General features: G+C 45.3%; 1 long non-coding RNA gene across 1 annotated transcript in view; it reads left to right on the top strand.

The window, feature by feature from the left end:
• Nucleotides 1-2,322: 2,322 nt before the first annotated feature.
• The window catches only part of LOC306709974, a 50,452-nt gene continuing 25,782 nt past the window's right edge, over nucleotides 2,323-26,992 (top strand). Inside the window, exon 1 of the long non-coding RNA XR_013767493.1 lies at nucleotides 2,323-2,912. This is a non-coding gene — a long non-coding RNA (uncharacterized lncRNA). The remainder of the gene's footprint in view (nucleotides 2,913-26,992) is intronic.

Here is a 26,992-nt window from a genome sequence, read left to right as displayed (position 1 = left end):
TGACTCCATTGTCCTCCTCTCTATGTTTTGTATGTCGAAAGCAGAAGGCGTAGAGGTCATTGCTACCAGTAAATATTAGGTTTGTTTCACCACCGCCCGGTGATCACTGTGCCGCTTGTACGGGCTCTTCGGACGCAGTAGATTTCCATATCTGCATTTTTATTTCATTTTTTATCCGGCTGCAACACATATGTTCCAGTTGTGCATCATGCTAATGTGCACTATGAGCTCTACTATTTATTTGTGCTGCGTGGGAATGTCTGAATCTTCTCTTCGCTCAGTCAGCCTTGTTCCTCCTGGATTGTCTGATGCATTCCTCCTTTTCCTCCCATCTGTGCGAGCAGCGTTCAAAATGGTTTTGTGCTCTCTGGATATGATTATCCCTGTCACACCAATCTGGAAGACGTTTGTGTGCACATTAGCACATACCTACGACACACACGCTGGCGTGAGTAGGGATACGGAGGAGGAGGAGGATGCACAAAGTCGGAACATGCAAACACACGCATGCATTATGCAGCAAAACACACACATTCAGAAATAATGCAGTTTCATCGCATTTGGCTCTGTTGCAAGGTGGAGTGATTGCTGAGCATGAAAGCAGGAGGAACCGCCGGCTCTGTTGTTAGCGTTCACCACATTGTTTTGGAAAAGGGATCATTATCTCTTAATTACCGCCACAAGATAATTGCCACTGATACTTTAATTCAGCCTTGATTAATGAGCATTAATCAAGGGGGCACAATTTATTTTGTGCAAGAAGTGAGGTTAACACAGTGAACCAGATACAAATGTGTAACCTTCCTTTTCTTTCCTTTTTCTTAAAAGGAAAAAAAATAAAACCTTCACACAGCAGCGGTGGCTTCGGAATGCGAGACAGGAATGCTGTTGAGTTACTATAAAGGGGGTTTGATCACTGCTAACAATGTCTTTGTGTTTTCATTCCCAGCTCTAGTCACGCAATGCTGTGTGCGCAAACCTCCAGCAACTTTTCAACCCCGGCACACAAGAAAGCCATCAAGTACCTGCAATTGACAGAATCGCGTGCAATTCAGGTACTCCAGGATTGCACTGGAGCACGGCCAAATCGGGGGTAAAGCAAAAGGTGGAGTGGAGCTTCACCTGCTTAAAGTGTAATACACACTGTCTTGCGATTGGAGATCGGTAACGGTGATGTAGTGGAGGGTAAAGCCAGTTTAAATGTATTGATTTATTCATGCATGTGAATTATAGGAGGTTAACAATAATCATATTAAGGGGAACAATTGGTTCGTGAAAATATGCTACATTTCTTGATCACTTAAGTCAAAGTTTACCTTCTTATTCAACATATATCAGATCTTGTTTTTGATCACTTTCAGCCACACTGTATCGAAGTGTCATAACATAGTCATAAGCAGTACTGTATGTTCACAATGGTTTTATTATAGTGGGCTTTATAATGACATACAATCAAATTATCTCTTGACAGTCTGACACACGACGAACACATAAGCAAATGTCACATTACGTTTTTTGCTCCGATGCACATTCAACGAGTACAGCTCTAATTCAGCTTGAGTTTCATTCAACCATCTTACGCTAAGTTCAGTTCAGTTCTAATTTTAGCCTTTGGGGCTATACTCCATTCCCAGGAATCCAGTCCTCGTTTTGAGGTTTAAGAGAAGCTATGATCCCAGAAATACAAGCAAGCCTGGAGGTGGTTAGAACATGAAAGTGAGGTAAGAAAGACAAGAGATTCATTCATGGGAGGGTGATTCAAGGTACCGACATCCCTGTATCTCTGCACAGCGACAGAAGATCATTATTACTCACTCGCACTGCTCACACGCAAACCTGAGATCAAACTGACAGATGAGTGACTGTAACAAGAATATAACAGCCTATATTCATGACATAATAACTTACCTCTCTGTTAATAATACTAATAACTATTATAATATAATCATGTTTTAAATATGATCAACATATCATCAAAACTCAGATGATAATGCCCGTAACAGGGTTAATTAACAAGGTTTATTTAATGTAATTAAACATTTTCCAGTTATGTAAACAACAAATAATTATGCAGTATTTTCAATAATGCTTTACTGGCACTATATGTTATGCGATAATCTCATTCCATATTCTGTTCACTGTTTTCAAATTATTATTTTCTTTAAAGGTTTTATTATTCTGGTAACATACTCCTGTTCGCAAATATTTGGCAGCAACAACGATAAACTCCACATACCATCATGCCTTGCGCGCTTACGTTGGCTGAGTGCAGCATGTGCTGCGCTGCTGTGCTCCAACTATGGCTCAGTGCGGCTCAGGCTCTTCACGGGAGCGCAGCGTATCAGCTCCACGGGCGCTCGTGAGAGCTCCAAGCAGAGACCAGCATTGCGCTGGACCACAAGGAGGAACCGGCTACTTTCACTGCCTATCGGAAATAATCACACTGATCGATCTGCTTGATTTTTAAACAAAGCAACCATCAGAGGATTCTATGGAAGCATGAAAGGGATTAAATGCTACCGTTACAGCGTTGACACACGTGGAGGAGTTATTAGTATTTATTAACATTAGTACAACTTTGTGATGGATTCAACGCTCCAGCTGTGCATCGTCCTGCGGGATATGAGGATATACTGTCTCTTACACGGGATGAATGGTGTCCGTTGCTCCTGCTGTCCAAGTCTTTCTGCAGGACGAGCAGTTTGTCGGACAGGCGAGTCTCTTGGGATACTTAACGCGTGCGGCCAGTGTCACAGATGGTCAACACCATGATATGCTTTTGGAAATCGATATTTGTTGCGCTGGATTTTTTTTTTTTTGGCACAAGGAATATCCTGGAATATAATTTGAAAGTGCTCAGCCTGATGTCCAACGGTTTGGATAATGACAGAACGCATACCCTCATCCAGCAGGTATGTGAGAATTACCTACAACTTTGACCTTTTTTTTTTTTTTTTTTCATCAGTGAGATGTCATGGTATGACTGAATGCCTGTCAGAACCTAATGTTGACATTTCATTTGTTGAGTTGTAAAAAAAAAAACGTGCACCACAGTCAGTGGTTGTTCCAAAGGGTTCCCAAATAGGATTAACTCAGCTGTTATTTCACAAATGATACAAAAAACCTTCCCAAGGCTGTTTGGACCAAAGGTTCAGTCTTTATCTCCCCACAAGACCCATTCAGCCCACATCTTCGCTACCCGATTACCCCAAACATTCAAACTCCTCTCAAATGGGATACCTTAGGACATCTCTTATCAAGTTAGGGTCTACTCTGTGTGTGTGGAAGGGAAGGGGGGGGGGGGCAGCATGTTTGGCATTCAAGCCTTATCAAACCCCTGATCTGCTCCACATATGCAGGTTCACCTGTGAGAGCACTGCTCCGTTATTCTCTAGGGTTCATTGCGCTCGCATCTCTCACCCTCAAAACTGACTCCCACTGATGTAATCGTGTGTCAGACGCATGACTTGAATCTCCTCATTTTCAAACTGACCCCTTTTTTTTTAATATAACCCATCCTTACCCGGACGTCTGCCGTACACCTGCAGGTGCCAGGTGTCCGCAGACCATTCGCAGGGCCACAATTTGTCATACGCTGTGAAAAGACCAGGTGCAGTAAAGTAAATGAGCGGTGTGGATACAGTAACCGTAGAAAGCGGCGTCTAGTCCACCCACACCTCTCTCCCCACAGTGACTCCATTCAGGTGGGAGTAAATCTGTCTCCAGAAACCTTCGCCCACAGGGGACGCCTGCCATGTGAAGCAGCTGTCAGTGGCGCAAGCTGCTGCTACCTGACACATGGCTTGTATCAGAGATCAACGCTTTGCTGTGGTTAAAACACACACACACACACACACACACACACACACACATATTTGGATGGCGGGTAGGTGCTTCATTTGAGTGGAAACCTGCAGGTGCACATGATCTCACTCAATGGTAAACCACACATGGTGAGATTCATATGAGAGAGGTGTTTGTGCCCGCTCTGCGCGTTGGCATTTCCATCTTTAATGAGCGTGTGGTGACATAATGGCGTTGCATTCATAGCAGGTGAGGTTATCTGATGAAGCTTCCAGCTCCCTCTTCCTCCCTCCCTCACCCCTTCAGCTCTCACTCCCCAATACCGTCCCACTTCCTTAGCGATGAAGAATTCCATCTATTGTTGGGGCAGGGCACAGAGAGCCCCACTATATGTCTGTATACAGCGCAGAGCACAGGCCGAGCCCCCCCCCCCCCTCCCCTCCAACTCAGCAACCCCACACACCCCCACACCCCCTCCATTAAAAATCTTCTCCAAACAAGACCCCCTTTCTCCGCTGAAGAGGGACCCTCTGTCTAATGCCAAGTGACTCTCATGGCCAGCATTGACGGTGGGACACTTGCTTCACAAAAGGAGCTGAAGTGTCAAATAAACTCGGTCAGAGCCCCCGACACACAAGAATTCCTTTATCTGGCACCCTGGGAGGCAGACAAAGACAGACTTTGTGTCAGTGAGCAGGCCTTGACTAAACACTGGGGCTGTTTTTTTTCTTCTACTCCTCTTCTCACAACTTCTGCCTCTTCTTCCTCCTCCTCCTTTTCTCGTTTGAACGGCGGAGCGGGAGCATGTCTGTTGACGTGACCCCGCTCGCCCAGTATCTGTCCTGCACACCGCCAACATCACCCCATGTGCTGCGTTAAGCGCCACACAAACACAGACGCACCCATGCACGCCCACTCTCAGACACCCCGCTTCTCCCACTCCCGACTCTTAGACATCAAAGCAGCCAGGGTATTTCGGTAAATGTCCTTTTTTTTTTTCTTTCTCTCTTTTGGATACTTTTGTTTATGTCTTGGTCCATGGCGGAGAATGGCAAAGCAGGAATTTGCTTTCTCACAGGGCTGAGTGTGCTGGCTGAGCCGTCATATGATATGCTTGTGGTGAACCGCAGTAGAGAGCCATATACACACCAGGGTCAGAGTCACTTCACAACCCTGTATTTACTCCACTCAACATTTCCAAGGAACTTTCTCATCACTTGCAATTCTTTTGAGTTCAGATTCAGCTGTATTGTCTTCTGTTTTATACTTCAGTTGACACATAATGAGCTCCTCGCGCCTGCAGTTCTTCTCAAGCTGTTAGAGGATTAACACAAGTTTACATTACCTTTTTTAAAAATGTTACCTTGACAAATCCGGTAACGCACACGCGCTCTTTCCACACCGGTGGTGCAATGCAGTAATTCCAGTAAAGCTCTATATTCTGCTCCTTGAAGTTATAACCTAGTCTGTTTTGGAAGTGCTGGAAAATGACCTCATGCAGCGTTGAGACAACGTTGAAGCTGAGTTGTGGCCCGGAGCTAAATGCTGGCTGGCCGGCCGCAGTGATAGACATGTGCATCAGGCCCCAGGTATGCTAATACGGGCCTGCCAAGGAGCGATAGTCCCCAGCACGGTGGTTAAGGTAAACAGATCGAGTTGCTGTGGTCGAGCGCGTTAATGGTGTGTTTATGAGCTTAAGTTGAGTGGTGATTTATCATGTCTAAACTCAAGGCTCACCTCTGGTCCTTGGCCTTGATCAAGCTCAGTATCTGGTGTGTGTGTGTGTGTGTGTGTGTGTGTGTGTGACATTGCGCGCAGGTGACAACGCTGACTGAGCGGCATGACCTCCTGTGAACCGTGTCCTGCTATCGTGGGCTGCTTAAGGGAAATGGAAAGCAATAGAAACTTTTTATTACACATTAATTACACCCTGTTTTTTTAGCCAATGTGCCCTTAGCCTTACCTCATCAGGTCTGCGGGGCACACGGCTCGACTCGCAGGAAAATAGCCTTCAATCATTAGTGTCAGATCACCTTTTAATGAGCTCCATGAGAAATATCAGGCTGTAAGAAAAAGCTGTTGTGTATCCTTTCATATAGAGCACCATTTACACTCAGCGTGTGTGTGTGTGTGTGTATGTTTAGAAATGGGCTCTAAAGTTTGTCTGAACAGGAGAACTGTCATTTATTAGTAGTGCAGGAACAATGGGGAGCTTGTCTCCAGGGTGGTGGGGGCCAGAGGGGGGGCCAGTGGGGGCCGGTGGAGCCAGGGGAGGGTGGCCTGAGATTGGGCAGCAGCCTCTGACCAAGAACAAGCCTCTGTCTGATGGAGAGAACTGCTGACCCTTCCTGAGTAAAATGGCACCTTTGTTTCGAGGTGTATGTGTTTGTGCCTATGTGTGTGTGTGTGTGTGTGTGAGAGGGAGAAGGAGAGAGGTTTTGAAAAGCCGGGAGCAACTGTGTAAAGTGTTTTTTTCCCTCCATTTGTGATTTTCTGTGATAGATTCTCAAGGAACACGTGTAAGGGAGGGGGGGGGGGGGGGGGGCAAATGAACTAGTTATCTGGCACATAACTACATCATCACAAGACATTTTGTGAGCGGCCATCACCCGAGAACTTGCTCAGAATTTGATGTGTTGATGCAGTCAGTGCTTTGGGATGATGCACTTTAAGACCTTGTGCTTTCAAAATGCCAAACGGAGGTGTCCAATTCTCATGGAACGAGTGCCTTCAAGTAACGCAAAACGGGGCAGCGTAACAGCCATGCTGCCTAAAGCCTCCAGACCTCTGTGATGCTACAACACCAGACCACCCCTTCAAATTAATTAGCTATTTTGTGTTTTCCCCTGGCCTGCTGCCACAGTCTGTGTGCTGCTTTCCTCCTACTGTCTTCTCACTTTAATGATGCTCGCGGGGGAGATATGCTGTGTTTAAACAGGGGGGGGGGGGTAAAGAAATAGAAGGGAGGAGGTTTAAATGCTGGTGGGTAATGGGAGCAGATTGCTGATTTCCTACAGGGAAACCACAACTTAGTGTGTGTATGTGAGTGTGTAAAGGCGGGTGTTTATCCTGCTTTGGGAGTTATCAGGAAGTGGGAGGCTGAGAGAGACAGACAGCTTGTGCTTAAGTGAGAGTGTGGCAGGGTGCTTTGGAGGAAGTGGTGAACATGAGTGGGGATTCTTCACAATGACGCCTCTGGGTCTGGCACTTAAAGTTGTGTCGACTTTGATAAACCTCCCTCTGCACCTGGTGCTCAGACCTTTTTTTTTAACGTTTAACTCCCTGCCGCGTGGCCCGCCGTTCCCCCGCCGGGTGATAACATCTGACGCACTTCCCCCTGACCGCCGCTTAAATCCCGTCACCCCTTCTGTCCCTGACCTCCCGCGTAGCCACGCTGCAGCGAATACAGAAGAAGGAGAGCATTGGAGAGATGGAGAGCGCAGAAAGGTGAAGGGAAGATGGGTGGAGGACAGGCTCTTTTTTTTTTTTTTCACCGACACGCCCCCTCGACACACACACTGAGCAAACAGCGAAGACACGCAGCGCAGCAACAGGGGGCGTCTCTGTCGGCCCCCGACGCAGACAGACAGCACTCCATTCAGACTTCGCTCAGCCACAGGAAGGCCACCCGCCTCACTACAAGGACACTTTGAATCTGGAGGAGAGTGGTGAATAAGAGATGCTGAAACCCTGCAAGTTGCACTGGAATAAGGTTTGCAGTGTAGAAGTGTAGCACAGGTTATTTGCACAGTGGCAACTCTAATTTTACTCAGTTGCATGTCTTTTCCTATGAAGCCCCCAGGTGTGTTGTTGTGGATCTTCAGGTGTCTTCTTGACCTGCCCTGGTGCGAAAAAATAAATGAAAAATAAATGTAAATGATCTTGATCTTGCGTTGCTTAAAATACCAAACATTTCTTCTCTTCTTTTCTCTCAAACTGACCTCACTTGTTCTTTTCGTGCTCTCCTTTTGGAGGGAAAATTCCTTTCTTTGTGTTCCCCTCTCACAAATTTCACATTCCACCGAACCTGTGACCATTATGCGTCCTTTACTTTGCTGGGTGTGGGTCGCCCACAGCAACACCACCGCGTTTCAACGAGTCACACCTACACAAGTTAGCCATCCTCATTCAGGAGTTGGGTCCCTTTTTTCCTTTTTTTCATTCGATCCACTCTTTCACTCTTCCCTTTTCTTTCGTTCTCGGTGGGAAGGATAAAGGAGACATTTTCAGTGTGAAGAGGAGCGTGAAATTTCCTCTGTGACCTCCCCGGGACACAGCAGACCACCAGGCTCCTCAGACGACTGTGTGTGTGTGTGTGTGTGTGTGTGTTAAATCCTGCACTTGTGTGGAAGATCCGTGTAAAGCTTCCTGAGAGATTTTAATTTGTGTCTGGTTTTTATTCGCTTTTGTTTAAGGGAGATTGAATGAGGTGCTTCCCACATAAAAAGTGTAATTATGTCAGATTAAGTGTGCACAGAATTGATCGTGTCGGATAAAAGCAGTGGGGCCCGAGGACTCTTGAGGTCTGAGGCTCTCCCAGTAGGCCTGTGAGTGAGGCGGTCGAGCTCCCACAGTGATCCCTGAGCTTCTGACAGACACGCTGTGGAAGTGGCTGTCAGTGTCCCCTTGACCAGAGGAACAGATACAGCATGCAGAGCCAAAGTGCTGTAACGACAGCTAAAACGACTGGAGGTTGTCCAGACGTCAGGCTGTCATCACAAGGCGTCAGTCAGTCGACAGGCTGTGGAAAAGAGACAGACGTTCCCGCTCTTTAATGGGCTGAGGATGACAATGTCGGGACGAGCTGATGGGCTGCATTAAATGGTTTTATGACAACGAATTGACACGGATTCGTGTTTTCTCTCTGTAGAATGTGTCATTGAGAACGCTGGCTATGTTGTAGTGCAGTCCCTGGTTTGTTTTTAAGTTGCCTTTGAGGTATTTGTTAGACTCTGCTGCGCCCTTGTGGACGTTGTAGGCAGTAACAGGTACTAGTTTACTGGGCTGCAGTTTCTCTCTTGGCCACTAAAGATCTGTGGTGCCAATGGAAAAACCTTAGGAGAGAAAGGATTCTAGGGAAGCTCTTTGTGTTTACAAAAATAGCAGTGAAACTGTTGATAATCATCGTTTTATTCAAATTTCATTATGCATAGTCGTATAGAAAAAAAGTGATGTATTTATACTAAGCAAAAGCTTTGCCTAAATTACTCAGAATATAATCAAAATTCCTATTTTGTACTAAATGTACACACTGCTGTCCCAGTGATATTGATATAGAGTGAGCAATGACGATCAGTTTCAATTAAAAATGGAAGTCTAATCATTGGTTATTTGAAATGTGCAGATTTAATCACTCGCAGACCTCGTTCATATTTCAATGTGTCGATTGCATTTGAAAATATTAGAAAAGATGTATTTAGCCATCGCTGCCATCTCTATACAACCTTCTCTAACACTATTGTTAACACAAACCGTAAGATTAAGCAGAATACTGCTGTACAGTCTGTCTACAACGTGTACAACTCATCACACCATGAGGGATCTCTTGATACAGTGTATACTTCTGAGGTCACTTGATAGTAACTTGTGTATCAGATGTGTTTTCACATTTCATGAATCCAAACTCATAAACCTGATAACTCCACATTTCAGTCAAAAACAAAAACAATTGATACATTTAAGTCTTTTCAATGTATTTTGACTTTTTGCAAAGTAATAACTGTAATAGTTATATTTTGGGTAGGTTTGTGTGTTCCATTGTAAGCTGGGTTAGTTTATTAAATACCTGGCGTTTGTTTTCATGTTCATGTGGATGGATGGATGTTTTTATGTTAATATATTAACATTGTGATATATTTTCCACACACATGCCTTGAAGCAACAGAGGCATGTCCTGATCATCAATAACCACTAGAGGTCAGTGTTTGATGCTTGTTTGGAGACATACAGGAAGGACTCCACTGCTTGCTTACTTACTGTAACATACAGTATAATACAATATAGGGGTCTGATTATCAAATATGCTATTGTCAATTATGGCATGTGTCCTCAGTTGTTTTTTCCAGTTAGAGGTCTGTATTGTGTGGAACATATCACCAGGTCACCAGGTCAAAACATGTTCATGGTTTTACACGCCTGCTGGTTTTTCTGCTCTTAGCTTGACTGCAAAAAACGACAAAGCTTCATTCTTTTCTTGGTGTGAACTATAATTATAATAATAATAATAATAATAATAATAATAATAATAATAATAATAATAATATAATAATATAATAATAGTAATAACTTTATTCATACAGCACTTTTCTTAACAAGGTTACAAAGTAACCAAAGAAGCTTTTCAAAAATAACAGTAGTGAAAAACAAAAACAATAAAATAAAAATACGAACACAAAAAAACAACAACACAGCGGTAATAAAAATAAAGCTGAGAAAAATATATATAAAATGGCCAGAGAGAGAGATAATCAAACCCAGCAACATATTACATACAAACGCTTTCTGAAACATTTTTTTTTTAAAGAAAGGATTAAAGATATGCTAATGATGCAGCCTGTCTGATCTCAGGCAGTGTTCCACAGTCTGGGTCCTCTGACAACAAAGTACAAACAGCCTCCACCAACCTAAGGATTGCCCAGGCACATAAGGGGTCAATTGTGTAATTTGGAGCTCTTAAAATGATCAGTAAACATGTAAAATCAATATTAGCAATGTTGTGCATAACAGGCAGCTAGTTTAAGTTGGCGAGCACAGAAGTCATGTGTTCATATTTCTTGGGGTCTGTTACATTTGGTTTGGCTGCGTTCTGCACCAGTTGGAGCGGGTGAAGGGAGCTCTGGCTGCTACCAACATAAGGTGCATTGCAGTAGGACATATAGCTGTGTGTCATGCGCATAACAATGGTTCTGAATGATGTGGCTGAGAGGAAGCATGTATATAGAAAACAACAGACCCTGGAGGAACCACACGATTTAAAATGAGCGACAGAGGAAGGGGCATTTTCTCTAATAGCAGAGAAAGTTCTATTGGAAGAGTTAAGAACGTAACATGTTCCCTTTGGACCAACGCAGGTTTCCAGACGGTGCAGGAGGACAGAGTGATCGATTGTGTTGAAAGCACCGAGACTGAGCAGTTGTCGCAAAGAGGCCTTCACAAGGGCTGTCTTTGTGCTACGAGAGCTCTAGAACCTGAAAGGATTATAGATATATCTTGTTATTCATAAATTAGAATAATTGGGTTGAAATGACTTTCTCCAGCACCTCCGATACAAGTCATAATTAGGAAATCGGTCTGCGATAACAGAGGGATAGAGGATCCAGGTTAGTTTGTTGAGCAGTTGATTAAGTGCATGCTTGAAACCATTCATGGAATACCTGTTTTTTAAAAACCTACTTGTGATCCTCTCTACAACACAGCTGGAGGATTTCATGGTGGAAACTAATTTACAGAGTGTTGAGACGTTAACGGTTTGAAGCTGGGTGAGCTCGCACTCTGAGAACGCTACTGCAGTTGACCACACCGGCCACAAGGTGTCGCTCTTGCATAAAGCTGTGAATGAGTCGACAACGTCCTCTACGGTGCAGTGAGCAGTTCTCTGCTTTTGTTTCCTCAGATATCCACGGAGATGGTGTTTAAAAATGATTTGATAAAGCACATGTCCATGTCTTTAACTCGTTACTGTTTTAAAATTTGTATTTGACATTAAAGTAAAGTTAGGAACCCTCCGCAACATCTGCAAGTCTCTCCAGTGGACTAAAAGTTAAGTCTCAAGTTGTATCACTAGATGGCAATGTGGTCACATGGAAACATGGCTCCCCCTCCGAAAAGTAAAAGCTACTTTGCATGTCGGGGTAACCCTGTGATCTATGGAGTAATGGATGTAGATTGGCATTATTATCTTCTTATTGCTCCTCATTCTAGCTCATCTCCCTTTGAAGATCAAAGTGGCCGTGAGCCTCTGTGCGTACCGACGCTGATAAACTCGGTGTGAACTTCAATAAAGCCAACTGTTCACTCTGTACATCTGTCGCTCCTGACCCCTTCTTCTGGCCTTACAAGTTGAATTGCTGTCGAACCAGCAAGTCAACTGTCGAGGAGCGCTCCTCCATGTTGATTGCTCAAAGTAAGACATTTCAGAATAATTCCAGCAAAGTTGGGGCGATATGATTTTAAAACGCACAAAAGGTGGACAACCAGTCCGGCCGTTTTTGAATCATGATACAGAAACTTGTCAAGTCATTCAGCTCGTTGTTGGCTTCGATCCACTGTGTTTTTACAGAACACAGAAGGACTGAAGGAACGATACAGGTGACATGCTTAAGGAACAGGTGGGGCAGCTTATGATTGGGTCACATTAATAGCACGAGGATAATGCCACTTACGGTTCAGTTCCCACGGGTGTCCTTTCCTGTATGTGTGTCCTAATGTTTCAGGTACATGTCGGGCACATTATGTACACGTAGTTCATCATTTGTGCTCTTTTATGTTCCGTGCATGGGGTTGAACTAGCAAGAGTTCTCTATGTAGCTCAAATCCTTGTAACCATTGTGGAAATATGATCGTTTCACTTCATCTGCTCCTGATTCGTCTCTTTTAAATGAATCTCCTTTTGAATTCTAAATATCTTTTGAGACCTTTTGAGAGCTCTGTTGCTCGCTCCGGAAGGCCTGGTTTTTGGGTTTCCTGTCAGCGTGTGCACTTGCACTACATTGTTGAACGTTGACCAACTTGCTTTCAGCAAATCCGATTTTTAAGAGTATGTAGTTATTCAGGTTCCTGTCAGTTGGACATCATGGGAAACGGCGTCATGGGAAGAAGCAATTGTATGTGAGATGTTCATCTGTGTGTTGTGCAACTGTGTGCAAATGCAACCTGTTTGATATAAATAGTTTGACCTCACCACACGGTCATGCATGCACACACTATTTCACGTGTGTGCACATGTACAATAAGGCAGCCCGTGATATAGGTCCAGTGCATTGGTGTATCAGTTCAGTGTCTGTGTACTTTACACACTCATAGCCACACCTCTTGCACAGCTAATCAGATTTCTCCTTTTGGGTTTGTCACTAAGGGGACTTTAGCCACCTTGAAGAGTTGCGCTGCCAAGTTGTGCACACACACACACACACACACACACACACACACAGAAAGGCACACACAGTCTTTTGCATAACCTTTGTAATATTTCATACACCCCGTGCAGTTCCTCCGGATCCCTCTTATCTACCTTCCCTTCTTACCAAAATCAAATTCCAAACTGTGAGCTTATCAACTCTTGGCCACTATTTGCCTCTGCTCCTGTTCTTTTATTTATTTCTATTTATTCTCAGTGAAAGTGCAAACTTGCCTTTGTGGAGAGCTTGTTGACATTACCACCTGCGTCAAATCTCATTCGTTTTCAGTGTAACCCCCTTCCACAACAGGAGTCAATGGTTGCAACGCTGCTTCCTGCTGCTTATCTTCCCAAGCTCTCCAGAATTACTCATCTCTTCGTAATAATCGATTTATCTAAATCTGTCAACAGCTTTTGATAACCGCAAGCCGATGCTAACAACCTGACCAGACGTGTCCAAGGCGGGCAGGCAGGTACTGTAGGGGAGCTCACTTGACTTCGGGAAAGATTTTCCATGTTTTTCCCCAAGCTGCTGTTTATCGCAGACAATATGTCGAGGCATGGTCGAGCGGGAAAAAACGTGAGCAAGACAAGGTGGAGCTTGGTAGAGATACAGAGGAGGAAGTCTGAGTGTTTTATCAGTCAAGTCGATTACTCCGGTAAACCTCTGTCTACTGTTCCAAGTTAATCATCCACTCTGGACTCTGGGCTTTCTGTACTTTTCAGGCGAGCAAGGCTTTTGGAAAACCATTGGTTCATTAGCTGCTTTTGTTAACATTTCAACGAATTCCACGGCATACGTATGCTGGCTGTTGCGTTAACCACATTGTTTTTGCCGCAGTGCAATAAAGCATGACACGGTGAGCCTTTCTCTAGAGCTATTTTCGTATGGTTCTTTGTCTTTGCTCCCTGTGGTTGAAATTAATGGGGTGCTGTTAGTGGCAGCAGCTCCCTCACAGGCCCTCGTAACGTATACGTAGCACCCCCCCCACACCTCTCCACTCCAACACGGTTTCACACCCTTTCCACTGGGTAACCTCCACTGTAACGCGGGGCCTCCGCGGGTAACATTGGCAATACCTCACTTGGAAACCGGGGGGAAATCCCAGCGCAATGAAAATGAATAAACTACGTCTTCCCCTAATGCTGCTAACTGGGGCTGCGGCTCACGATCAGCACGTGCGTTGCAGAAAGGTAGTCTGGAGCTCGACTTGTAGCGTAGCTGGAGTAGACGCATGTGCATGCGCACACAAACACCAACTTCTAAACACGAGGATGACATTAGCGGCGGCGCGCGGCTGTTGTAAGCTTGGGTTTCAGCGCGGTGTAAAGAGGGGAGGTTTGTGTGAGGTGGGTACGTATGTTTGTGTGTGTTCCTTCATTCGTTTACAAAGCCTGCACTCCTCCACTGTAAACTTTGCCAGCCTAGCCTCTTCCAGACATCTGTCTCTTCCTCATACACACACACACACACACACACACACACACACACACACACACACATACACACACATGCCGACGCTACCTTCTCAATTAATCCCCAAGTCCGTACAAGCTGCAACTTGAAATCCAAACCCATGCGTCCCAAAATGCTGCGCATATTAAAAATGGGTAATCCATTAATTGTGCGTTTATGTACACTGTGTGGCCCGTAAAGGCAGGGAGGTATGTTTAAGTAGCTGGTTTACTGTTACTCAGAGGTTTGACGGGAGAGCCTTGGTCGCCTTGAGGACAAGGTCAAAGGTCGCTCAGGTGAGGCTGGACTTTTCCATCCCTTCAAGAAAGCGCGGCCTCCGTGCATCAGAGCGACTGGCCCGTGCTCTGGTGGGCCGAGTCCAGTCAGAACCGGGGGGAGAAGAGGTGGAGAGCAGATTGTGAAAAAGTTTTTGGAAAATGTGAGCGAAGTGGTCGGAGGACCTGGTGGTTACTGATGGCAGGTTTCCCTCTCGCCAGCTGCCAGCTTATCGACTTTAACGACGTGAGCGAGCGATGGCCGGTCCCTGTGCCCCCCTGGGCCTCTTGTGTCCTCCATGCCCGCCAAGCCAGCAAGAAGGGCAGCAGCACACCAATAAAGCCCCACATGGTACTGATTGAGAGGTATTAAAGTTCCCTTTTCCTTCGCTCGAGTTCACCCATTCGCTGAATCACGAAGATCAAGGAAAATTGGAACAGCCCGGCACGTTTGATAATCTTAATGCCTCAAATGTCTTGCTCTCTCAAATTGCCTCGGTGTAGATTTCTTTTAATCATCTAATGGACAGGTTTGCTAAAAATAATATAAACACCATCCTCCTACTAAACTGCTTTTTCCGATCACCAATTTTCTTTTTTTTTCAACAATTTTCTCCTTGTTTTCTTGTGAAACCTTTTGCTGCGTGGCCCCCGCAGGGCCAAATGATTTGCCAGTGCCCTTCCTACTGTAATTGTCATCCCGCCCTCGCCTCGCGTCTCCTCCCCAGCTCCGCTCTTCGACTGAGCTGTTGTGGAAGGAGCTCCGGGGTGCAGCATTCATTTAAAGAGTCAGATATAAACAGGCATTAAAAGGCAGCGTGGTCTTAATTAGCTGAAGCTGCTCATATGTTTGGTGTGATTGTGTAATGTTTATACTTCACTATGTGTGTGTGTGTGTGTGTGTGTGTGTGTGTGTGTGTGTGTGTGTGTGTGTGCGTAAAAGACTGTGTGCATGCTGTGTCAGGCCACCGTGCTAATCACCTAGCCTGCGTTTTAGTGCTGTATGCGATGTCGTGGCGATGCTGAAGTTAGACAGACCCTGCCACGGTGACGTTGATGACCGATGACCGTTAATGTCACAGAGTTTTTTTTTTGTGCAACATTGCGCTTACCTCAACCTCACACAAACATGTTAGAAGTGAGTAATAAGTGACGCAGATTTGCGTTTCGTCACAAGCAAACGTCTTGCAGATTTGCAGAGGCTCCCGTGAGGGATGGTTCAATGTGACTTTGTTTTCATATTAGATGGTTGTTTTGTGAAAGGCAACAGAAAACACATGAGCTTGCAGAGCTTATGAGGCAATGTAGCCTAGTTTCATCTGCAAACGTGCGTGCGTGCCGGGGCCAATGGTGTTCCACGTTGAGGCTTCCTCATCCTGACCACATGTGTCTCAGGTTTATGTCCGGGATCCAACAGTGATTATGAAAATGAAATAACTGTCTAGTTCCGTAGTTCAGTTGAACTACCTGCCCCTGTGCCGTACAGTGAAGCAATGACATTTGGCACAGTCATAATGGAGCTACAAGAGCCATAAAAACACCTTACGATGTCTGGGTTTCTGTAGCCAGGCTATTAAGCTGTAAAGCCCGATTGTAAAAAATCTAGATTGAACCGATATAGTTGAGGAGAGTGCAGCGGAGATGAAAAGGGCCTCGCTCAGCCGTACTTTCATAAACCTACAGTGGGCTTGGTTTTTACCGGTAAGCACACGGGAAAATTCTTTGAATTCCCCGGCCTCACACCCTCGCTCTACTTTTGCCGCCCTGCAGCCAATACCTCAGGCTACATGGACTTGTTTGTGGCGCGTTTGACGTCAATTAGTTCCTCAAATGAGCGAGTTGTTGCCTCCCCCCCTGCAGTTTAAAAATATATTTGACTTTGTGGTTTGTACATTGGACTGAATCTGTGGATAAGAAAGAGCATGTGGGCATAAGGGCATTTAACCTGTTTCTCACACACACACACACACACACACACACTCATTTTCAGCTACTGCTGTGTTGGTGGGCCAGATCACACAACTGTCTGACCACACTGGAAGCCGTCCACATGTGTAAGTTTGGACGCCTCCTGCCCTTTTCCTTTGTCCCTCGCCTCCTCTATCTATAATTGTGTCCCAGACCCAGACATGTCCATAAATAAACGGGGTCTCCTTCTCCTCAACCAGACCCAAGCCATGTTTATGTTCAGGCCTGTGTTGGGGGGGGGGGGGGGGGGGGCCATCTGGACCACTGGGCCGGCCTCATCGCCTCTCTCCGGGCTCAGGTGGAGTCAAGATGTGCCACCAAACACCAGCATCTGCTTAATGGACTAACATAGGCTTAAAACATAACCATTGGGTCACTGGAGATACGTTTCTTTTCTGTAAAAGTGTTATTGAAGATCAAACAATCCTTGGCTCCCCCATTTTTTTTCGTTTTTAACACTTTGCAGTCTTAGCATAGCACAGACTGTCCAGAAGAAAACAAAAAAAGGTACAGATCCAAGTAGCTTTAGCCTCATAGTTATTTATTCTGTAGTTTTGTTAATGCTCTATTATTACAGACATATTTTCATTACTCCAGAATACAAACTGTACCTTTTGGTCAGGGCGGTATAATCTTCCAGTTCCTGCTTTTACTCTTACGCAATCTGTAAAGAAAGGGAGAGAAAATGTGTCATGACAGACAGTGGGGTAGATTTTTGGTTTATTTACATTAGCTGGATGTGGTCTCCTGGTCTTCATTTCATTTGGTCCAGGAGCCAGGCTATTTAAACTAATGAACACTTATTACCCCGAGTTGGATCCTGAGCTCCTTGCTAAACATCCCTTCTGTAGCTGTTTGTTTTACTTCTACCTGATTATTCAAACAGAGCAGTAAAACATGTGGCTGAGCCGTTGCCTCTGGTCTTTACAGGTTGTCTCATAAACAGTCTGATCTATGATACGTGATTGGACATGAGAGGCACATTTTTTTTTTATATTCGCAAACACGGGAGGTCTTTGCTTTTCTTCGCTAATCATCTTGGACTGAATCCAGTATTTTATTGAATGTGCAATCTGATGTCCTATATGTGTCAAATCACCAGGACACTGTGTCGGTTTTACAACACAAAAACGATCGTAGTGTTGAACACGTTGCCGTTTTTTTTACGAAACCCAAACGTCTGCATGCATTTTCGCGTCCCTCGTCTTGTCTCCCTTGTTCTCGGTATGCTTGAATCAAGACATCTGCTTTGCAAATGTGAGAGCCCATGGAGACTATGAAACACAGATTTATGCATTGTGATGTTTCTCACTGCTGACAAATAAAACGGCATGGGTTTTTTTTTTTTTCTTTTTCTGAGAATTTCATCACAGATGCAAAACAAAACAAAATGAAATGTGCTACATTTACTCTGTCCAAGAGTCAAATGCTTCTAGTTTTAAAAAATGTAGTATCACCAATCCAGTTTCAACCCGTCACCTCTGTATCATGGTTTGATGGCTTTATAATTGTTTGCTGATCGCCAGGTGTCAGATTAAAGATTATTGCAACAACTGACAGGTGTACTAGCTGCTTTAAGTGTGTGTGTGTGTGTGTGTGTGTGTGTGTGTGTGTGTGTGTGTGTGTGTGTGTGTGTGTGTGTGTGTGTGTGTGTGTGTGTGTGTGTGTGTGTGTGTGTGTGTGTGTGTGTGTGTGTGTGTGTGTGTGCATATGCCCACGTGTGTTTCTGTGTACATGGCAGATCATCAGAGGCATTAGTGACTGTTGGTGAGTGTGTTTTTTTCTCCCCTCGCTGAGACGTTTCTGCAGCATAAATCAGCCCCAACAGCTCAGGTGTAGTTGAATAAAGGAAAGAGCCCTCTCTTCTGACTCCTCTCCCGACGCATTGGTCAAAAGCACGGTCAAGTGAAACAGCGTGTCAAGTTCCCCCCCCCCGTGTCTGTACCAATCCGTCAAAAAGAGATGGAGCTCGACTTTCATCCTCTCGCACTGCTTCACCCACACCAAAAAACCCCTCCCACTACCCCGCAGCCCCTGTCATCCCCATGCTGGAATTTCCCCGGAGTCAGACTTGGCCACTTATACTTGTTTAATGAAATCTTGCTGGAAGGCATGCCACTTAATGGCACCTTTTGTTTGTCAAATACAAGATAAAAGTGCACCTTTTTTTTTTTTGAGAGAGAGAGAGAAAAGGAGAAGAGAACGAGAGAACAGGGGGAAGAGAGAGTGAGCTTAGACAGAACGGAGTGATAAGCCTGAAAACGACAGACTGAAAGATAAAAAAAAAAAACCCAAAAAAACTTTCCTGTCTGCTTTTCCGCCGGTGACCTTACCGCTTCACCCCTGAGGAGGAAGCATATCAGCCCTTTTCGCTGAAACCCTATATGGTGAAATGAGGCCAGAGCAGTGGTTCTTGCGCTCTTGTATTGCGTTTCACTTAACATGCTATCATTGTAAAAATCTGTAATTAGATATAGAACACAAGGCACCACACCTATAAATCTAGCACGATTATAAAGGCCTGTGTTGGCCTGATACTCGGACTCCACCTACGTCAGTGGCACAGCTGGCAGTCCGTGACTCCGTGTGTGTGTGTGTGTGTGTGTACTCACAGGTTTTAGACTATATCGGTCCCCGTTGCACTTAGTCATTCTCCAGCTTTGCTCTAAAAAGAGTTTGGAGCTCTCGCAACAGCATGGAACCTTCTTTTACAACCCGACTTTCCTTGTTTATTAAAATCATAGAACATGCTGGCAACTCGGCAGACAATGGAAAGAACTTTGCGGCGTGACGCGGATATTTAGGACACGAGTGGGCCCTGGGCAGCTGTGTAAAGTAACATAAAGAAACATAGAGCAGGAGGAGAGATATGGGCCAAACACTGAGAGAAAATCGAAGGCATGACTTTTGGAAAGAGCTCCAGGTCCTCAGAGTGTCTTAACTGTAGCTCCTGTTGGAGGAAATACTGAACCCTCACTGCAGGGGCCTTCCTCTGTTCTCTCCTGGAGAGAGGGTGCCTCCGAAGTGCCTGATAGCACACGTTTTTCTTGGATGCCTCACAAAGTCTTTGCTCCGTCCCCCCCCACGCATCTGAAGATGTATTTTTATCACAGAACAGAAGACGGGGGTAATCCTTTGGTGTCCTGCCACCCTCCCCCTCCAACTGACCGTTTACTTCCTCTTTTTGTTTTGCTTTCTCTCTTTCTTTACCCCCTCTTATCTGCTAATCCCCGCCTATATAGAACGGTCAATTAAGAAGCTTAGTTGATCGAAAACGAGACCATTTTGGTTGCATTGAATGTGTGAAAATGCAGTGAAAAGGGGGGTTGAGACTGGCCCTCCAACCAAAGAAAAGAGGGAAATGGAGCCTTTTGGTGGGATTCATTCATTTAAAGGAGAGTCCGTGTCGCCTCGGAGAGGTTAGACACTGAGTGTTGAAAAGCGACACACAAATTTGAGTCGAGGAATCTCACATCCTCGGCTGGGTTTGTTACACAAGTGATTTAGATCAGGGATTTCAGATGTCACAATCAGACTATTTTGTTGCTGTAGCATTTGGCGACTTTGGCATTTCTGACATTTGTCTTGGATGCCGAAAAAAATGGCACAGCAGCATCGTGCACACCTAACGAACAAACACACACACACACACACACACACACACACAGTTTTTGATCTGCTTACTAAGATTAGACGCAAATGACCCGGCTTATGACGCAGCAAAAATGTGTGATTAAGATGGTTTTAAAGCTTTTAGCCATCTACTTTTGTCCCATTAAAAAAAAAGCACAAGACTAGTTTAACTTGAAGCTCTTTGTTCAGCAGTATTACTTCAAGTTAAAGGAACAAATATACCTGTACACATGTCCTATTATAAAAGGTGTTTGGCTCTCACGTCAAGAAATCAACGAGCAACAAACGTGGATCTCTTTACATCACGTCGTTTATTGCATCTTTAATGCATTTCTGTGACCCGTAAAGCCATTTCAAAGCCAGAGTCGGTAGTTGTGTGTGTATTATCCAACATTAAGTGATATATGAACTCGCAATGATTTCGGAGTTGAATGAGTGGCAGACCCTTTTTCTGCTGTGGAGCTTTTGATATACAGCTGCGGGTGAAAGAAATGCTTTCTGTGTACAAAACATTAACGAGATGTGCTTTGGAACAGGCTCTGTGCTGTTGCTGCTGGGGAGGAGAGAAGAGGTGAGGTAGAAGGGGGGGGGGGGTAATTGCCACATTAGGGTAAGGAATTCAAAATAAATTTAATCTCCCAATCCCTTTCACCCCCCAAGAGGCTTACAGTGAGCATGCTCCGTCTTGTTACGAGACACAAGGAGAGTACAGAGAGAGAGTGAAATGGAGACGGGCAGAAAGAGGGCGAGGTGCTGATCGAGGTAACCGACTGGCTCCTAACCAGGGTAGACTTGTGTGGGAAAGGTTCACACAGAAGGAGCGACGTTGTATGCAAAAGCTGTGCAGCCGTCTTTATGTCGGCTGTGCCCTGTTTTGTGTGTTTTTGTACGTGCGAAGTAGTGCTGATGACCTTTGCTGCCAAAGCCACATTTTTGCATTTAAGACTTCTTTTGCTGGCACCTTTCCCCACAGTGGCTCATTCTGTAGCTGAATAGTGTCATCAAGACCAACCACACCATACCAGCTAATTGCACTGACTGGCACGTCTTTCAGAAATAGGAAGGAGATGTGTGGACATCCTTAAAATCAGCTGATAATGTGTTTGGTTGGATTATAAACTTGAGGATGATTAAAAAGCAGACATTAAACTTGCCGAAGGCCTTCTTAAGCACAAATTCTCCCTTGTGAGATCTTCCGGTCCCATTTTTCCACCAACTTGGCGACTCGCTGAATAAGCATTCGCTGTCTTGGAAGTCACTCCTTCCTGTTCTTCACCTTCAGGTGAGTGGATCGCCCCGAAGCCGTGGTGGTGGCGGGGCTGTGTCAGCTCGTGAGGTGCAGAAGCAGGGTTAAAGGATTCCTACAGTATGTCATCGTGTGGTTTGGGCCCTCACCAGAACATATGGTGTGGTGTATTTTTGTAATGTAATCATTCCTCCTCTTGCAACAACACCCGTTAAAACTTTCTGCACGCTGGGGCAAGAATTCAGTCAAGGGCCCTGCTGACCCAGACACAGCAGAGCATAAACAATGGAGCGTAGGGCCTTGGAAAACACACAACGGCACACATGGACACACAACAGTACACACTCTGCCCCGCACGACTATTGTTGTTTCCCCAAATCTGCTTCTCTTCCTACGGAAATGTCCAGAGTAGCCCCGGTGTTGTCGCTCCATCGATCTGTTTTATAGCCATTAGTTCAAACGTGGATCATTGGCGCATACATGTGGGCCCTTTTTTGTGAGTGGTTTTATTGGAGCGTGGCATGTTTACCCGACCAAATGTAACCTGAGGTATTCTGAGTTGAGTCATCTTCCGCTTGTCAAGGAGGGACGGAGAGGTCAGCTGGAGTTCTCTTCCTGCAGGAGCAGTTAAGTGACACTGATTTGGCTTTTAGGTTGTAAAGGTAATCAAGACGGTTGCAACAGCCTATAATTATGGCCTCTCCCCATGCGTCACCCGTGTATACCGCCTCTTCTATTATCAGCTGTAAATATCTATCTGTTTGTTGCTGAAAACCAGTTTGGTGCCTTACTTATGGTACTCAAGCTATTGTTTGTTTCTAGTGTTGTTGCTGACAAAGTAGTACTTCTTCCCAAACTGTCCATTTAACTTGGACGGATTCAGTAATCAACCTCTATGTTTAAAAATATGGTTACCGCAGAGAGAAATGTCACCTAGCCTGCCGTGGAGGCGCACGAGGATTGACAACCTAATTGAATGGGATTGTCTTTGTCCCCCCCACCAGCTCGTTAGGGGAACACCAGCCTGGGTTTCAGGGTGCTGACAGGCTGATTCGATGTGATGGGGTGCCCTGTGGATGAACATGCCATCCCCTCGGCTGCCCGGGTGAACACTGTGCTCTGTGTCGATGCGGACAACGGGCACACCGGATCACGTTTCCAGCAGAAGCAGGAAGTGAGAATTGGAGGGTTCCTCTTACCAGGCCCCTTCTTTCCTCCCGGTCCTACACGGATCCAAACTCAAACCATGTGTGTTCCCACCCTGTGGACCTCTGCATACAGCCGGCCTGGCTGACTGGTCGGCAAGTGCTGTGGTCTTCTTTGCAACATGTGATCTCAGGAAACACACAGTCCCTCCCTCTTGCCATTGTTATTTGAATCCCCCCTCTGTGTAACTTCATTGGGGTCTCTTGGGGAAAGTGGTAAGCGATTCCTCTCTGTGTCCGGTCTCCAAAGACACACCCCTCCCTCCCGCTTGGAGCTTTCATTGCAGGTTAGGCACACGATGGATGTGATTGGGGAAGTACAGTAGTCTGTCCCCAGAGCCAAAGGTCATTTCCTGATACTCAAGCTGCCACAGGTTAACTAGGAGCAGATTAAGAAAAATAGCTTAAACTCACAATGACAATGGAGGAATTAAGCCACTGATAGTTGCGCAGTTACATGAACTGATCAGTGTTTGTGACTAGTTCTAAGACGATGGGAAACATCATTACGATTTTTTAAAAATAATTATTGTTTTTTACTTTATGAGAGGCTTTTTTAATGCTTCTAGATTTCTCTTTCGTGTTAAAAATAAGGGCCTTTAGCCCTTGCCTTCCCTTTAAAACACATCACTCCTCGCTCTTAATACGCACATAATGTGACACTTACTCATGTGATTGACAATTGTAAAGAAAACAATTTCAAAAACTTAGCATCAGTACTTTGTTTAAACACAAACATATTGTATATTTGTCCCTTTGTGACTATTTGTGCTCCCTCTGAGAGTTCCAGTATGTGCACAGTGTCGTCAAAGTTATTGTAGTCATTGCTGGCATGTCGTGGCATGGGAATACCCCTTAAGATGAGGTATTTATGTTGATGGAAAGCAACAGTGTATGAGGCTGATTAGGTGAAATACACGTCTCTGCTCTCAATCCTTCCACCTCAAAACGGCTGTTTACAGAAAACACCGGCTGATTAGGGGATAATCTGTCAAAAGTATATGTGCCACTTCTTTATTTCTCTCAGTCTTTCTCTCTCTCTTCTTGGTTCCTACTTTTTCCACAGCTCAAGTAACTGCAGCATGGGAGAGAGAGCGTACATGCATTGTACAAAAGGTTAAAAGAAAATGCTGCTGCGTTGGCAATTCCCGCATCTGCTGTCAAGTTGTTTTGAGGGACTGTTCAGGCCCGGCTCCTGCCTCGTTCCTCTCCGCTGTCTCATATAAAAGTCACCCCCAGCCCACCTCCCGCCCGCCAGCCATTCTTTTCTAATGAGACACGTTGTATGGACACCTGTGGGCTGCCATTTCCACTGGGGGAGTGGGGTTGAGGGATGGGTGGGGGTGGGGGGGGGGGGGGGGGGGGGGGGGGTGTGTCAGCATTGCCAGCTTTTAATCAAGACGCGTTGACTAATCGCCCAAGGATTAGCCTCTTAGACAAGGCCTCTTTCATTCTGACACTCCGTATACTGCGAGGACTCTGCATGGAGATGGAGAGGGCGGTGGGGGGGGGGGGATTTTTAGGGGGCCGGGGGGGTAAGTACAGATGGCATACTGTACCTGGATGTGCTTTGTTTGATCATGCCTGGGCCCTCTGCATGTACACCCACACACACACACATCCTAAGGCTGGATCTTTCCCCGAGCTCTCTCACAGGAGACAGCTCTGCATATTTCTCACAGCAATCACCGCACTTGCCAACCAGGAAGACTCCTGTTTTTGTTGCCCTCCCTCAGTTTCTTCCTGGGATCACAATTCTCCAATATTTCTCCCAATTTATGACCATTTTTACTTCCCCACGACTCTTAAAGTTATACTGTTTCCACCTGGATAAACAATAGAGCTACACCCGCTCGCCCCTCGTCCTCCTCAGCGAGTTAGAGATAGAGAGTACTAAGGGGGAACACATTTCTGACATTTTGGAAAGAAGAATTCTGGTTACTTAAGGACAGTTTTAAAGGAAAGGGGCGTGCCTTTAGTCAAATCTGCTGCGTCAGTGTTAATATTTGTATTCTCTTTAAGTCACCATGATACAGGAAACAAAGTCTCCGATACTCACATTTTTCAGGGTGAAGACCCCAGACCCCCTCCAATGTGGTTCTGAAATCATCCCCATTTTATAATGTCTCAAGGTTGGCAAGTATGGAAATCCTTGCGCCTCTAAGAACAAATTGGTGAAGGAGTACGTATACACAATACTTCGTCCTGTACATTCCAGTGACAGAAACAAAGTGAAATACAGACGTGCTTAACACAAAACCATTGTACCATCTCACCGTATGCCTCTGAAACACTCTCTCTCACCATACTGAATTCAGATGACATGTTTTTTGGGAACCTTGCCCTTTCTTCAGCCCGCTTACAAACAAACGCACACATGCACGCACTCGTGCGCAGACGCACTCTGAGTGAGATTGAGTTTAGCGTGCCGTGAATGGTTTGTGTATGTGTATGTGTGTTTGGGAGTGGGCTGTGGACCTGTATATTGTTGTATGTAAATGAAGCGGGGAGAGAACCATCGGCGCTCTCTGGCGTATCTCGAACCTGATGTTCCCCAGACCCCTCTGCTGTATATTCTTGGGTTGGATGAGGTCATTCGACACGAGCACATAGTCAACTCACGCACACACACACACACACACACACACACACACAATTGTAGGCACAGAAATAAGGCAGACAAAAAGAGGTAAGCCTCATATTGCACATCTTTTAACAGCCAGTGTGAATGCACGTTGCAATGTACCGACGGGAACCTGACTTGTTTTAAAAGAGTACTACACCGATTTAGCATTGCAGTCCTACACCATAGCATTAGACTAACAATGGACAAATAAAAAAGAATCAATGCTGATGCAGCAGAACCAGAAATAGTGTTATATTCCACACTATTATATTTTAAAACCCAGGGCCTACATCACCCATAATACAACTGAACTACTGAAAAAACTATCCTTTCAGAGAGAATGAGATCATACCCATGTTCCATTAGGAAAGCAGAATTACATTTCCAGTGAAGAGGGTGTCAGTTCTCTTTTCTTTCTTCACTTCTCTACATGCTCTGCAAACCTTACTGTATATCTTATATACACATGCCATTACACAGCATGCTGCACTTGCTAAATTTGCAGAAACATCGTTAATGTTCATGGTCCTTGAAAGAAAATGTTCTGATATTCTAGATACTCTGCATTTAGTTTTTGGAAATGTAAGCCTGCAGCATGTGACATGCTGTTTTTCAGGATTCTCCATTTGCAGAGTTTGCCTCTGAAGCCTGTGGGTTTCAGGTTCCACACACCTATCGGAGTAACCTGCTACACACTAAGCCCTCTCTGAATAGAACAGGGTGCAGAGCAAGCACAGGCCCGAGCCAACCTTGTAACATGACAAAGGAGGGCAAACACCACCGTGATTCTTGTCTTTTTCAAAGGTGTCTTGTTAGGGTTGCACGTTCCAGTGGCACTCCATTGTTCTTTCAATTGACTCTGACTCAAGTGTGTTTGTACTGAGCTGCCCTGAACTGGCAGCCTGGGATCATCCAAAGTTTGATTTGTTACGGTGACAGCTTTTATAAAGGTCACGCATGTGTGGCAGGCGGGCCGGGCTCAGGTGTGCAACTTCAGCCGCATGTTTGCTCAGTGGTCTTATGTGTTCTTTCAACCGTGTACACTCTGAAGTCGGTTGCCGTGGCTCAAGCAAACACAGATGAAGAAACAGGCAAGGTGGGGAGGACATTGCTGTTAAATATCGGGTTTGTAGAATCATAATCTGCTCAGCCGAAACCGGATTAGAGAGTTTCCTTTTTCTTCGGTTGAGTTGCACCGTTCAACTTCTCAGAATCCATTTCTCCGTACTGCTCTCGAACCCATACTGTGGCCTGTTGTTTGTCTAGTCACAGGAGCGGCCTGGATGCAGCGGCCAACCTGGCTCTGCAGTTTGTGTGCTGTTTCACTCAGCTGGTGTGGAAAATGATAACAGAGGAAATAAATTAAATGGCACTAAAGCATTTGTGGTCTGGGAGATAGAAAAGTGAGACATACTTTACAGCGAATGGGCGGGGCAAGGTAGAAGCTGAGGCTGCAGGATGTGTGTGTGTGTGTGTCTGTGTGTTAAAAGGCTGTGTTTACGAAGCACAGGGCTGGGAACTAAGTGTTTGGCCCTCCAGGTGTGTGTGCCGGTGGTTGTCGGGGCTTGTGAGGCCCGCTGCGGAGGTGGCTACATGACAGCGGTAATGATAGGTTGTGGCGGGTGAAGACATGAGTGTGTGTGTGTGTGTGTGTGTGTGTGTGT

Source organism: Pholis gunnellus (assembly GCF_910591455.1).
Source record: "Pholis gunnellus genome assembly, chromosome: 17".
Taxonomy (NCBI): domain Eukaryota; kingdom Metazoa; phylum Chordata; class Actinopteri; order Perciformes; family Pholidae; genus Pholis; species Pholis gunnellus.
Note: the sequence above shows the minus strand (reverse complement) of the source record. Positions and strands in the feature narration are given on the sequence as shown.